This window comes from Salvelinus fontinalis, chromosome 38, assembly GCF_029448725.1.
Source record: "Salvelinus fontinalis isolate EN_2023a chromosome 38, ASM2944872v1, whole genome shotgun sequence".
Taxonomy (NCBI): domain Eukaryota; kingdom Metazoa; phylum Chordata; class Actinopteri; order Salmoniformes; family Salmonidae; genus Salvelinus; species Salvelinus fontinalis.
This window is the reverse complement of record NC_074702.1, coordinates 15701069-15716174: the sequence shown is the minus strand read 5'-3', so window position 1 is coordinate 15716174 and position 15106 is coordinate 15701069. Positions and strand designations below refer to the sequence as shown.

The following is a 15106-nucleotide window of genomic DNA, read 5'->3' as shown; positions in this document are numbered from 1 at the left end:
TTAAAGGGGTGTGTATATCCTATGGAACGACACGAACTGCACCCGCCTTCCCCTGGATGTCAGTAACCAATGAGAAGTGGAATGGGCTTCCTGCGTAGCTCTCAGAGGTTATAAAACACCAAGGAGTGAGGTATGCCTTCTTTTCGACGTTGAACTTTACGCAGAGAGAGACCCCGGGATGCCATTTTCGATCGCTCAGTAATGAACTTTAGATATATCAGTCTGTAATTTAATTTGATATAGGTGTTAGAAACATCATAACGAAGCTATTTGAAACCGAGTTATATCAGATTATGCGAGTATATTGCTATTTTTCGGAATTTCCTCAGTATTGCGTAATGAGGATTTGGACACGTTAGCTAATGTTAGCAATTGTTAGCTATAGTTAGCTGCTATATCAGAAGTTGAATGCAACGTTTTACAACCAAGCAACGATTCTTTTGGACAAAAGTACCACTTGGCCAAGATTCCGATGGAAGCTCGTCGAAAAGTAAGAGCTATTTATGATGTTATTCCATTTTTATGTGGAAAAATGTAAACTCAATAACGGTAAATAGTGACGCCGTTATTGCGGCACTAGTCTGTCTGTAACGCACACTGTATGTCTAGTAACGTTAATTTTAAAAATCTAACTTAGCGGTTGCATTAATAACTAATGCATCTTTCATTTCATGGCCAACCTGTATTTTTTTAGTCAAGTTTATAAATAGTTTTCGATAAAAATAGTTGTATTATCATGATGCTGCCGGGCAGATTGCTTGAGTAGTTGGACAGTATTTCCATTGTGTAAGCACGATTTGTGCCGCTAAATATGCACATTTTCGATCAAACTCTATATGGATTGTGTAATATGATGTTACAGGAGTGTCATCGGAAGAATTCTGAGAAGGTTAGTGAAAAAATTAATATATTTTGGCAATGTTGACGTTATCGCTCTCTTTGGCTAGAATCTATGCTCTGGTAATGTTTGAACATGTGGTATGCTAATATAACGATTTATTGTGTTTTCGCTGTAAGACACTTAGAAAATCTGAAATATTGTCTGTATTTACAGGATCTGTGTCTTTCGATTAGTGTATGCTGTGTATTTTTACGAAATGTTTGATGATTAGTAATTAGGTAATACACGTTGCTCTATTTATTTATTCTAGTCCATTTGTGACGGTGGGTGCAATTGTAAACTATGAAATCTACCTGAAATATGCACATTTTTCTAACAAAACCTATCCTATACCATAAATATGTTATCAGACTGTCATCTGCTGAGTTTTTTTCTTGGTTAGTGGCTATCAATATCTTAGTTTAGCCGAATTGGTGATAGCACCTGATGGAGTAAGAAACCGATGGAGTTAGAAAAGTGGTGTCTTTTGCTAACGTGGTTAGCTAATAGATTTACATATTTTGTCTTCCCTGTAAAACATTTTAAAAATCTGAAATGGTGGCTTTATTCACAGGATCTGTATCTTTCATTAGGTGTCTTGGACTTGTGATTTAATGACATTTAGATGCTACTATTTAATTGTGACGCTATGCTAGCGATGCTAATCAGTGTGGGGGGGGGGGGGGGGGTGCTCCCGGATCTGGGGTAGAGGCTCGTTAGAGGTTAAGAACTAATTTGTCTTTCGATTCCTGTCAACCCTGTATTTTTTTGTCAAGTTTATGATTAGTTATCGATTAGACTAGATCACTCTCAAAGATGGCGCCCGACATTTTCAGACCAGTTTGGCTACTATTCTCATTGTATAACCACGATTTTTCTGGCTAAATATGCACATTTTCGAACAAACTCTATATGTATGTTGTAATTTGATGTTACAGGAGTGCCATCGGAAGAATTCTGAGAAGGTTAGTGAAAAAATTAATATATTTTGGCGATGATAACGTTATCGCTCTCTTTGGCTTGAATCAATGCTCGGGTAACGTTTGCACATGTGGTATGCTAATATAACGATTTATTGTGTTTTCGCTGTAAAACACTTAGAACATCTGAAATATTGTCTGAATTCACAAGATCTGTGTCTTTCAATTGCTATGCGCTGTGTATTTTTAAGAAATGTTTTATGATGAGTAAATTGGTAATACACGTTGCTCTCTGTACTAATTCTAGTCGCTTTGGTGAGATTTGTGATGGTGGCTGCAATGGCAAACTATGATTTATACCTGAAATATGCACATTTTTCTAACAAAACCTATGCTATACAATAAATATGTTATCAGACTGTCATCTGATGAGGTTTTTTCTTGGTTAGTGGCTATCAATATCTTTATTTGGTCGAATTTGTGATAGCACCTGATGGAGTAAGAAACTGATGGAGTTAGAAAAGTGGTGTCTTTTGCTAACGTGGTTAGCTAATAGATTTACATATTTTGTCTTCCCTGTAAAACATTTTAAAAATCAGAAATGATGGCTTTATTCACAAGATCTGTATCTTTCATTTGGTGTCTTGGACTTGTGATTTAATGATATTTAGATGCTACTATTTAATTGTGACGCTATGCTAGCGATGCTAATCAGTGGGGGGGTTGGGGGTGCTTGTCAAGTGGGACGCTAGCGTCCCAACTATCCCAGAGAAGTTAAAGAAGAAGTTACAGGTCTGTGAGAGACAGAAATCTTGCTTGTTAGTAGGTAACCAAATACTTATTTTCCACCATAATTTGCAAATAAATTCATTAAAAATCCTACAATGTGATTTTCTGGATTTTTTTTCTCATTTTGTCTGTCATAGTTGAAGTGTACCTATGATGAAAATTACAGGCCTCTCTCATCTTTTTAAGTGGGAGAACTTGCACAATTGGTGGCGGACTAAATACTTTTTTGCCCCACTGTACATGTGATTAAAAAAAAAAAGAATTTCAATCACCAGCAATTCAGCTTAAAAAATATTTATTTAGGAAATCTGTTCCCAAGTATTCCCACAAATAAAAAGAGGGACATATGTGATCGTGTCAATGCAATCAAGGAATGAAACAATTGTTATTTTCAAATGCAATTTCTTTTTGGGCATAATTGTGGTTATTTGCAGTGTACAAATGATTTTAGTTATGTTCCAGCCCCCGGAACATCCTGCTGTCACGTCTGCTCCCGCTCTTCCCCCCTCCTGGCACTTAAGGGCGCCAGGCTGCCCTGCATCACGGACTCCTATCATCCATTATGCACACCTGCATTGCCTTGTCAAGCGCATCAGCGATATTGGACTCACCTGGACTCACTCATCTGTTTATTTGCTCCCCTATATTTGTCAGTTCCCCAGCTCTGTTCCCTGCTGCTGCATTAATTGTTTTTTGATTGTGTTACCTGTTTGCTGACGCTGTTCCTGTCTCGTTCCGTGTCCGTTATTTATTAAATGTTTCACTCCCCGTACCTGCTTCGTCTCTCCAACATCATTCCATGTGACAGAATGCAGAAGCCATCACACGAAGTATCTGGGAGTACTGGCGTTCTGGTTGGTTTGGTGGCATCGTCTCTGGGTCGCCACGATGGAACCGGGGGTGCCTAGCCAGCTCTTCGGGCTTCCACGCCCTAGCAGGCTTGAGAGGTTTCATTGCCCCGGTTGGCTCGGATGGCGCCCATCCCATGTCGGGCCTCAGCCGGATCATCAGTTCTTGTTGGCCCAGCCGGTCCAGGAGTTTTTTTGTTTTGTTGGTGACGTCGGGGTGGATTCCGCCGCCGATGGAACCGGGGGTGCCTATGCAAGCCCTTCGGGCTTTCACGCCTGGCTGGCTCGAGAGGTTTCCTTGCCTCGGTTGGCGCAGCGGCTTCCCATCCCACGTCAGACTCCACCGGATCTTTGGGCTCCCTCTCTGCAGCGGATTCGACAGGCGTCTTGCCTCAGCCGGATCGTCAGGCTTCCATGCCTTAGCCGGCTCGCCAGGTTCTCACACTACTGACAATTTGTTGGGCTTCCACGCCCCAACCGGCTTGCGCCCCTAGAGGGGGGGGGGGGGGGGGGGTACTGTTACGTCTGCTCCCACTCTTCCCGACTCCTGGCGCGTGAGGGCCCCAGGCTGCCCTGCATCACGCACTCCTATCATCCATTAAGCACACCTACCTTCCCTCGTCACGCACATCAGCGATATTGGACTCACCTGGACTCACCTGGACATCACCTGTTATTTCCTCCCCTATATTTGTCAGTTCCCCAGCTCTGCTCCCCGCTTCTGCATTGATTGTCTTTTGTTTGTGTTACCTGTTTGCTGATGCTGTTCCTGTCTCGTTCCATGTTCATTATTTATTAAATGTTTTACTCCCCGTACCTGCTTCGTCTCTCCAGCATCATGCCATGTTACACCTGTGGCTGAATCTAGTTGCCTATCCCTGATGTGGAGTTACATAAGCGAGTGATGAAGACAAATGGAAGTCAGTAGAAGATCCAGAGATGACTAGGCCTTGAGAGTGATGACTAACTAGGGTTTTAAATATGATGACTAGAATGATGGGGCTTTGAGTATGAATAATAAGCTGATGACTAGGCTTTGGGTAGGCTTTATCATGGGCCCCTTAGGGACACTAGAGTATTAAAAAGTTAGAGAGACCAGAGGCCTGGGAATAGAGAGCGAGACCAGAGATACCAGAGGCCTGGGAAAAGAGACCGAGACTAGCCTGTTATGGCTAGACGTTCCGCTAGCGGAACCCCTCGACAACATCCGGTGAAATGGCAGAGCGCCAAATTCAAATTAAATTACTATAAATATTAAACGTTCATGAAATCACACTTGCAATACACCAAATAAAAGCTACACTTGTTGTTAATCCAGCCAACGTGTCAGATTTGAAAAGGCTTTACGGCGAAAGCAAACCATGCGATTATCTGAGGATAGCACCCCACCAAACAAACACATGATATTCATATTTCAACCCGCCAGGCGCGACACAAAACGCAGAAATAACGATATAATTCATGCCTTACCTTTGAAGATCTACTTTTGTTGGCACTCCAATATGTCCCATAAACATCACAAACGGTCCTTTTGTTCGATAAATTCCATCGTTATATCTCCAAAATGTTCATTTATTTGGCGCGTTTGATCCAGAAAAACACTGGTTGCAACTCGCGCAACATGACTACAAAATATCTAATAAGTTACCTGTAAACTTGTTCCAAACATTTCAAACAACTTTCCCAATACAACTTTAGGTATTTTTTTACGTAAATAATAGATACAAATTAAGACCAGATAAACTGTAATACCGGACAAAAACAAAGTGGAGCGAGCTTTCAGGTCGTGCGCCCCTAAGAAACAATACACTAGACTCGACCCTCGTTCTGAACAGCCCTACTTCTTCTTTTCTCAGAGGAAAAACATCAACAAATTTCTAAAGACTGTTGACATCCAGTGGAAGCGATAGGAACTGCAAGCAAGTGCCACAGAAATCTAGATCCACATAGAAATCACATTAACTTCTCTAGGGTAGGGGGCAGCATTTTCCCTTTTGGATGAAAAAACATACCCAAATTCAACTGCCAGGTACTCATCGCCAGGAGATAAGATATGCATATTATTAGTAGGTTTGGATAGAAAACACTCTGACGTTTCTAAAACTGTTTGAATCATGTCTGTGAGTATAACAGAACTTATTTAGCAGGCGAAACCCAGAGGAAAAACCATTCAGATTGTTTTTTTTGAGGTCACTGTCTTTTCAATGAGGTTTCATTGGGAAACCAGATTTCTAAGCAACTTGCCTGCAGTTCCTACGGCTTCCACTTGATTTCAACAGTCGTGAGAAATAGGTTGAGGTTATTCCTTTGTGTAATGAAGAAATACGGCCATCTTGAAGTCGAGGCACTCCTGGTGTCCTAGACATGCGTTTCAATCAAACAGAAGGCATGCTACATATCGTTTTAATCCTGTATTGAACACATCAAATTAGCATAATTGTCTCTACAGATTAAACTGCCTAGTACTCAATTCTTGCTCGTACAATATGCATATTATTGTTATTATTGGATAGAAAACACTCTCTAGTTTCTATAGATGTTTGAATTATGTCTCTGAGTGAAACAGAACTCATTCTACAGCACTTTTCCTCCCAGTGTGTGAGATTTAGACATCTTGGCCTCTGGTTCCAGATCAGTTTTAAAAGTCTCTGTTAATCCTATGAGATACAAACACTGCCCACGCCTTCCTCTAGATGTCAGTAAGTGGTGACAATTTGAATGGAGTCTATTGCGCAATCACAGGCTCTATAAATGACCAAAGACCGGAAGTAGGATTCCTTTGGAGTCTGCGCTCAACGCAAGAAGGATATCTGACTGGCCTTTTTCCAAGTCTTGGTTTAGCCAGTAATATAGCGTCGGTCATGTTTTTACTCGTTATAGGTGTTAGAAACATCATAATGTAGTTAATTTAAACCGTTTTGTAGCAATTTATATCCGTTTAGTGCGATTTTGAGGCATTGCTTTGTAATAGACTTTGAAGCTCCGGGCACGTTTCGGGGTCCCGGTCGTACGTTAGTGAGCATTTCGACGGACAAGTGGACATCTTTCGACCAAAAGAAGATTAGACCCAAGAAAGGATTCATTGCCCAAGAATCTGATGGGAGAACAGCTCATAGTAAGAACAATTTATGATGATAAATCGTGTTTCTGTCGAAATATGTTACACCCTTATGCTGCCATTATGTTTGCTATAGCTTCGCTTGGCGCAACCTGTATTGAAAAGTAAGGATAATTTAAAAAATGTAATTCCGCGATTGTATTAAGAATTAAATTGTCTATCAATCGCTGTCCACCCTGTATTTTTTTGTCAAGTTTATGAGTATTTATGTATAAGACTAGATCACTGTCTAATATGATGCACGACATTTTCTGACCAGCTGACCTACTTTTGTCATTGTCTAACCATGATTTTGGTGGCTAAATATGCACATTTTCGAACAAACTCTCTATGTATGTTGTAATATGATGTTACAGGAGTGTCATCTGAAGAATTCTGAGAAGGTTAGTGAAAAAATTTATATATTTTGGCGATGATTACGTTATCGCTCTCTTTGGCTAGAATCAATGCTCTGGTAATGTTTGCACATGTGGTATGCTAATATAACGATTTATTGTGTTTTCGCTGTAAGACACTTAGAAAATCTGAAATATTGTCTGTATTCACAGGATCTGTGTCTTTCGATTAGTGTATGCTGTGTATTTTTACGAAATGTTTGATGATTAGTAATTAGGTAATACACGTTGCTCTATGTATTTATTCTAGTCAGTTGTGACGGTGGGTGCAATTGTAAACTATGATATCTACCTGAAATATGCAAATTTTTCTAACAAAACCTATCCTATACCATAAATATGTTATCAGACTGTCATCTGATGAGTTTTTTTCTTGGTTAGTGGCTATCAATATCTTAGTTTAGCCGAATTGGTGATAGCTACTGGTGTTGAGAGAAAATGGTGGACAAGAAAAATGGTGATTTTTGCTAACGTGTTTAGCTAATAGATTTACATATTGTGTCTTCCCTGTAAAACATTTTAAAAATCTGAAATGGTGGCTTTATTCACAGGATCTGTATCTTTCATTAGGTGTCTTGGACTTGTGATTTAATGATATTTAGATGCTACTATTTAATTGTGACGCTATGCTAGCGATGCTAATCAGTGGGGGGTGCTCCCGGATCCGGGGTAGAGGCTCGTTAGAGGTTAACGTTAAAAAGTTGTATTACATAAGTAGTTTGACATTTTGTCGTCATGTTTGAGCAAGTTGCAACCGGTGTTTTTCTGGATCAAAGCGCCAAATAACTGGACATTTTGGACATATATCGACGGAATTAATCGAACAAAAGGACCATTTGTGATGTTTATGGGAGATATTGGAGTGCCAACAACATAAGCTCGTCAAAGGTAAGGCATGAATTATATTTTTATTCTGCGTTTTGTGTCGCTCCTGCAGGGTTGAAATGTTTTCTCTCTTTTGTTTACAATGATGCTATGCTCAGATAATAGCAACGTATGCTTTCGCTGAAAAGCCTATTTGAATTCTGACATGTTGGCTGGATTCACACCTAGTGTAGCTTTAATTTGATATATTTCATGTGTGATTTAATGAAAGTTTGATTTTATAGTAATTTTCATAGTCATTCATTTTAATGTGGCGCTATGCATTTTCTCAGGCTTTTTGCCAAGTGATACAGTAGCATCTTGCCTAAACTCAGATTTTTGGATATAAATATGAACTTTACCAAACATAAAATACATGTATTGTGTAACTTGAAGTCCTATGAGTGTCATCTGATGAAGATTATACCTTTTTGAAATCGGACACTTTGGCTGGATTTACAACAAGTGTAGCTTTAAAATGGTGTAAAATACTTGTGTGTTTGAGGAATTTAAATTATGGGATTTCTGTTGTTTTGAATTTGACGCCCTGCAGTATCACTGGCTGTTGATGAGGTGGGATGCTAACGTCCCACATACCCTAGAGAGGTTAAAAAGAGAGTGACCTAAAAAAAAAATCCTGGGTGGATTTTTCTCAGGTTTTCGCTTGCCATGTCAGTTCTGTTATACTCACAGAAATTATTCAAACAGTGTTAGAAACTTTAACGTGTTTTCTATCTAAATCTATCAATTATATGCGTATCCTAGCTTCTGGGCCTGAGTAGCAGGCAGTTTACTTTGGGCATGCTTTTCTTCCAGACGTGAAAATACTGCCCCCTAGCCCGAAGAGGCTAAAGAGACCAGAGGCCTGGGAATAGAGACCAAGACCAAAGAGACCAGAGGCCTGGGAATACAGAGCGAAACCAGAGGCCTGGGAATAGAGACCGAGACCAGAGAGACCAGAGGCCTGGGAATAAAGAGCGAGACTAGAGAGACAAGAGGCCTGGGAATACAGAGCGAAACCAGAGGCCTGGAAATAGAGACCGAGACCAGAGAGACCAGAGGCCTGGGAATACAGAGCGAAACCAGAGGCCTGGGAATAGAGACCGAGACCAGAGAGACCAGAGGCCTGGGAATAAAGAGCGAGACCAGAGGCCTGGGAATAGAGACCGAGACCAGAGAGACCAGAGGCCTGGGAATAAAGAGCGAGACCAGAGGCCTGGGAATAGAGACCGAGACCAGAGAGACCAGAGGCCTGGGAATAAAGAGCGAGACCAGAGAGACAAGAGGCCTGGGAATAAAGAGAGGGCACAATGAGGACACACAGAGCAGCCCTGTCCTGTGGGACTCTCCACTCAGCTGGGGTGCCACAGGTCTGCGATTTTGTGTGTGTGTGTGTGTGTGTGTGTGTGTGTGTGTGTATGTGTGTGTGTGTGTGTGTGTGTGTGTGTGTGTGTGTGTGTGTGTGTGTGTGTGTGTGTGTGTGTGTGTGTGTGTGTCTGTGTCTGTGTCTGTGTCTGTGTGTGTCTGTGTCTGTGTCTGTGTGTGTGTGTGTGTGTGTGTGTGTGTCTGTGTGTGTGTGTATATATATATATATATCTGCAGTCAGGCAGGCAGGCAGGCAGGCAGGCAGGCAGTAGAGGTTCCCAGTCCAGGACTGAAGGGCTCTATTGAGACGGTCTCTCTCTCCTCCTCTTCCTTCATTACCATTCAGACGGGACCAGCTAACCACACTCTGCCATGACGGCTGAAATATTTACCACTTTCTGTTTACCCACGACTACCCTGACTGACAAGACCACACACCCCCAAGTTCACACCTTCTCTTCCCCTTTAAACTCCATCCTTCTCTTTTTTATTTCCTGTCGTTTTAACTTGCTGATGGCTCTGTCTGTCTCCCGCCAACAGTGGCGTCTTCCTGGAGCGCCTCATGCTCATTGTGTCGATAATGGAGTCTTGAGTGACAGATTTTAATCCTGCCCTCCTCTAATTATATTTTCTCTCCCCCCCAGTGTGTCGCCCGCTATCAAAATGTCACAGGCAGATTTACAGGTGCTGAGCTGCCAAACAAAGCTTATTTTAGTCCAGGGATCCCAGGGAGGGCCTGATATCCATATACAGTATACTACAAATCAATGGCAGAACATTTACGACTGTCACCTGCAGCCTAACGATTGCAAACGGCTCACACACACACACACACAAACAAATAAATGAGCTCTTAACTAAAAGAACTCACAGTGTGTCCGCATTTGCATGTGCGCGCATGTGTGTGTGTGATAGGAGAGTAAATAGAGAACATAGCCTACCTCATCTTCTTTCCTGTCTTCCTCTGTCCTACTCTTTTAAGGCTTAGAACATGAGCTCTGGACAACCAATTGCCTAGACTTCCTTTCCCTCTCTTTCTCTCTCTCCCTCTCCTTCTCTCCCTTTCTTTCTCTCTCCCCACTCCCTCTCCCTCTCTTTCTCCATCTCTTTCTCTCTCTCCATCTCCTTCTCTCCCGCTCTTTCTCTCTCTCCATTTCCCTCTCCCTTTCCCTTTCCCTCCCTCTCTCTCTCTCTCTTTCTCTCCCTCCCTCTCCTTCTCTCCCTCTCTTTCTCTCTCTCCCATTCCCTCTCCATTTCCCTCTCTATCTGTCTTTCTCTATCCATCTCACTCCATCCCTCTGTCTCTCTTTTACCATGCCAGAAGGATTTAGTGTGATATTTCTCATCATCAAACTCAAAAAAATATGACATGGCTTTGGGGCACAATTACCCAAGTTAACAACTATTACTAAAGCTTCATCACAGTCCTCTCCCCAAGGGTTAGACCATAGATCCAGTACGGCTATACAGGCCCTTTGTGTAATATGCTTCTGATATCCCTGATTCCATATGTACCCAAAGGCTATGCACATCTACTCATACATACTGAAATACAATGTGCATCTTCCTGCATTGGAAATGGAATAGAAATCTTCCTGGCTTCATCCATATGTACCAAAATAAAATACATCTTCCATTTGTATCCAGAGGCAATGTACTTCTGTCTCTTATTCCATACAACCCCAGGGAGCTGGATGGTCATGTGGGAATGATATGGGATGTGCCGCACAGTAGTGGTGTAAGTGTGTGTGGAGGGGGTGGTAGCACTAACACACACACACCTAGCTCTGGGGTGTATTTGTGGTGCCAGCTCTGGCCCTGGCAGAGCTCCAAGGTGAATATGGCTGATTACACTGCCTTGACAAGCCTGGTGAGAGGGTACACACTGTAGGTGTTTGTGTGTGTGTGTGTGTGTGTGTGTGTGTGTGTGTGTGTGTGTGTGTGTGTGTGTGTGTGTGTGTGTGTGTGTGTGTGTGTGTGTGTGCGTTCCCACAGAGACCTTTACCACTCTGCATCACCACACCCTGGCCCCGCTGCCACTAAACAGCACCATGTACAGGACTAGCTGTCCTTCAAACTAAACCATCCAGTTATACCCCTCTATTACTCTGGCCATCTAATATAATAGCAATGTTGTCATAGCAGCATGGGACGCATTGCTTTTCCCAAAACACAAGTTCTGAATGCAATAGATGACAGAAAACTGAAAATATGCATCAGGAGCGTATGCAAATTACATTCAATTTAGTTTTTTATGCGGATAACAGCCCAGTTATTGACTCTGTACACCACATGGCTGTGCAGATAACATTGAATGAATGATCCAGTGACACTATCAGTCTGCCCACGTCCCTCTCCCTCTATCCCTCTCACTCACCCATCCCTCTTTCCATCCCTCCACATCTACTTCTTTACTTACACCCTTCTGCAAGCATCACTCCACTACCCCCTATATCCACATGATCCAATCATCCCTCAAAGGAATACTCAACCTCAGTATCCTCAGACCACTGCCAATAATCCAGAGAGGGTCTGAGGAAAGTTAGGGAGATAGAGAGGGAGGGACAGATAAGAGGGACAAGCACACTGTCTGAGCAGTGACAGAGGCTATCACTGTCAAACACTCCACACTGACCCAGCCCATCCATCAATACTGTCCTCCACAGAGATACAGAGAGGGGCACGGAGGGATGGGGGGAGAAGAGGGGAGAGGAGGAGAGGAGACACTAAATCTCTAATGATTTACCAAACACACAAAGGCAATGTCCTAAATGCCACACAACCCTATTTACTATATAGGGAGAATGAAGAGCACCCAAACTACAGAACATGCCCAGTAGCCCTACACCCACAGTGTACAGTCCACACTCTCAGCTGCAGCTAGCGTCGTCTAAAACAAAACAAACATGTTGGACTAAATGGAACGGAACGTTTGAGGTCAGAGACAAACACATGCTTCACTTCACAAGAACTCTTCTATAGTAGCTGACTATGGCAGACTGGACAGTCAGCACTTCTGAACCAGATGTTGTCACTCTTCTGTTGTAGAGACAAATGCAGTATGTAGTAAACTACTGGAAGACAAATGACTAACAGATGTACTCTGGATCCGATATGGCCGTTTGTTTTGGACTGCTTTTTATTCCTTTTTTTATGATAATGACAATTCTTCCGCAGCTGAGCGCTAGCTAACATCTGTTCGGAAACTCTAGAATCGGATAGTGGGAATGGGAAATGCATGGGTCTATGATTATAGGAGATTACTGCAAGACTTTCAGTGTAACTTGCATAAACACATGTAGAATGAAAAGAAAAACACTGCTGTGATCATCCAATGGTGCATACTCCAGATTATACAGACCAGACGCAACAATAGCAGCTAAGCATCTGATTTTTCTAAGCACAGCACATTTACACAGCATGATACCCATCTCGTAGAGCAGTCGCCTGTAAAACCATGCAGAGCAGCACCTTACTTATTGACAACATGAAATTAACAAACAGATTCCCACTACGGAGATCAATAAAGTACTGTGTCCATTGAAACTGAAACTGTATATATTTATATATTTTCAGGATAGAATATAGAAGATCTACAAAGAATAAGGTCAAAGACAATACATGTGGCTGTCAGTGCCCCTCACTAATGTAGAGTGTATGATGCCCAAATTAACCCAAAATACAATAACAGCACCCAACCCTCAGGACAGTCCTGTCAAGAAATAAATATATATATATATATATACAGTGCATTCGGAAAGTATTCAGACTCCTTGACTTTTCCCCCAAAAAATTACGTTACGTTGATTAAATAAAGGTTTTCCCTCATCAATCTACACACAATACCCCACAATGACAAAGCAAAAACTGTTTTTTTATTATTTATTTTGTCAAAAACAGAACCTTATTAACATACCTTATTTACATCAGTATTCAGACGTAGAAGATCATAACATACTATGTCACACGATCAGACATTTATGCTAATTCAACTTTATTTGTATCAACTCTTTATTTCCCCCTAAAATCTTCTTATTTTCCTTTTGTCTGTGTACTGCAATTCAGCTTTCAGCTGTAAAAGTGTACAAGCTTAAATAAACCTTACAATATCCTCATCTTCTATTTTCTGTTGCAACATGTGAAATTAAGTATGATTCTGAATGCTACCATTTAGTGTTATAATTCCAATATATACTAGCTTAACCCTCCTGCATTGTTCCAGTCGAATTGGACCGATTTACAAGTTTTCTCTCTGAAAAATGTAGTTCATTTAATATGATTGTCATAAGGTTCCATGACTTTGTCGACACAGGATATCTGAACACACCAAATATATTTAGGTGATTTTCATACAATTGAGACTACAATTAGTGTATAAAATTGAGTTCAGACACATGCCCATTCATCAGACGGAAACACTTCCTCTCCCAGACCCCCACATGCATGTGTGTTTAGCACACACACACACACACACACACACACACACACACACACACACACACACACACACACACACACACACACACACACACACACACACACACACACACACACACACACACACTCCCCTTCTTGGCTTCCATGGCAACCCCCACGGGAACCTTTCTCCAATACAATTTTTCCCCCACAAACAATCCCTCTCACAAACAATCTCAACATTGTTTCAATAATATTTAGAACTTTTCTAGCAGCTCTGGTAAATGAAGCTTTTTTGAGGCCTTGCTCATAATTCATTCTGTGGCAGCACAATGACCAAGCAACATACTATATGTGAGGCTCTAGATCATATCTTTGATCATGACACTGGTGAGGAGGAGAGAGGTCAGGAAACTGACGGTGAAGATGCATTAGAGGAGGAGGTGTCAGAAGTTGAAGATAACACAGAATATGATCCAGACCAAGAGACAACCGATGTGGAACAATCCAGTGATGAGGAAGAGGGCCCTGTTGAGGTTGTTGTTACAATCCAGTGATGAGGAAGAGGGCCCTGTTGAGGTTGTTGTTACATTCCAGTGATGAGGAAGAGGGCCCTGCTGAGGTTGTTGTTACAATCCAGTGATGAGGAAGAGGGCCCTGCTGAGGTTGTTGGTACATTCCAGTGATGAGGAAGAGGGCCCTGCTGAGGTTGTTGTTACGATCCAGTGATGAGGAAGAGGGCCCTGCTGAGGTTGTTGTTACAATCCAGTGATGAGGAAGAGGGCCCTGTTGAGGTTGTTGTTACATTCCAGTGATGAGGAAGAGGGCCCTGCTGAGGTTGTTGTTACAATCCAGTGATGAGGAAGAGGGCCCTGCTGAGATTGTTACAATCCAGTGATGAGGAAGAGGGCCCTGCTGAGGTTGTTACATTCCAGTGATGAGGAAGAGGGTCCTGCTGAGGTTGTTACATTCCAGTGATGAGGAAGAGGGTCCTGCTGAGGTTGTTACATTCTGGTCAAATAATGGGAATTTGTCTTGGTCTTCATCCCCCCCCTGAGAGGAGAGGTCGGCTATCGGCTAAAAATGTTATCAGGATGACACCAGGCCCAACGAGATACGCCATATCCCGGGTTGATGACATAAAATCCTGCCACTATTTAAATATTTTAAATGGTTTCAAATCAAATGTCCTTGTCAAACTTGGACACAAAGTAGTCTGTGATAAATAGCACAATATGTTTCATCTAAATATTTGTTATAGTCAAAATAATCCATACATTAACCTTTTTTTACTCAAAAAACGACTTGTATGAGCTCAGGTCAATGAGGCCTACAGGCCATAAATAGCAAATAGAAGTTAAAAACTTGTCATGTTTACAAGAACTTAAGTTTATAAAAAGATCTAACACAACATTAGGTGATAATATATGGATTTGTACGGATTTATAATCAGCAATAATGGGGCGGTCATTTTGGACAGGGAACACAGAATGAATGAACATGAAGGGAAC

The 15106-nt window shown here is 41.8% G+C and overlaps 1 protein-coding gene across 12 annotated transcripts in view; it reads right to left on the bottom strand.

Annotated features, from left to right (window-relative positions):
* LOC129837664 (adhesion G protein-coupled receptor B1-like) overlaps nucleotides 1-15106 on the bottom strand; it is a 147070-nt gene that overhangs the window by 124919 nt on the left and 7045 nt on the right. The window lies entirely within an intron of this gene.